The sequence below is a fragment of the Otolemur garnettii genome, unplaced genomic scaffold, assembly GCF_000181295.1.
Source record: "Otolemur garnettii isolate 467f Iridium unplaced genomic scaffold, OtoGar3 scaffold00014, whole genome shotgun sequence".
Taxonomy (NCBI): domain Eukaryota; kingdom Metazoa; phylum Chordata; class Mammalia; order Primates; family Galagidae; genus Otolemur; species Otolemur garnettii.
In genome coordinates this window covers 15,591,989-15,592,628 of record NW_003852409.1, presented here as the reverse complement: position 1 = coordinate 15,592,628, position 640 = coordinate 15,591,989, and the positions used below count along the sequence as shown (strand labels likewise).

At 45.3% G+C, this 640-nt stretch overlaps 1 pseudogene; it reads left to right on the top strand.

Annotated features, from left to right (window-relative positions):
- Nucleotides 1–640, top strand: part of LOC100954579 — a 10,205-nt pseudogene extending 9,565 nt beyond the window's left edge.

The following is a 640-nucleotide window of genomic DNA, read 5'->3' as shown; positions in this document are numbered from 1 at the left end:
TGCTGGGATTATGGGCCTGAGCCACTGCACCCGGCCAGGATCCTCTCTCATCGAAACAATGCTAGAAATGGTGATCCTTGTGCCTCAGCCTTCTGAGTAGTTAGTTGGGCTTACAGAAACATACCACCACGCCCCACCACTTAGTTTTCTGACTCCAGTATTCTATACTTAGTTAATGTATAATTAAATTATGAGAGCAAAGTCAATATGTATTTGGACATGGAGAAAGTCAGAAAGTTAACCACTCAAGAATCCCTTTTGAAAAAATATGTTCAAAGTTGTACTAAAAGAACACAGAGGAAGGGGAGGAGAAGGGGAAAAGACGAAGATCTAGGGCACAAAAAACAGTGGTGAGCAAAGAACCAACGAAGCCTGTAGCTAAATCTATTGCAAAATAATTAAATAAAGTCTTTGTACTTTGAAGATTGCAGTATTTGCCAAGGTCAGTGATAGGGGTCCACATTGTCAGCTGGTGTTTACCAGTGAAGGTCTAACACTGTCAGCCTTCGTGGCTGTCGTTGGTGTCCTCAGCAGTCTTGCTGGTCACGCTGATTGGTCCTGGGTGCCTGGCCCATGTCTCCTTAGGGCTATGGTGACTGTCAGGCTCCTCCGGCTGATCCTGGAGCTGGAAATGGGCTGA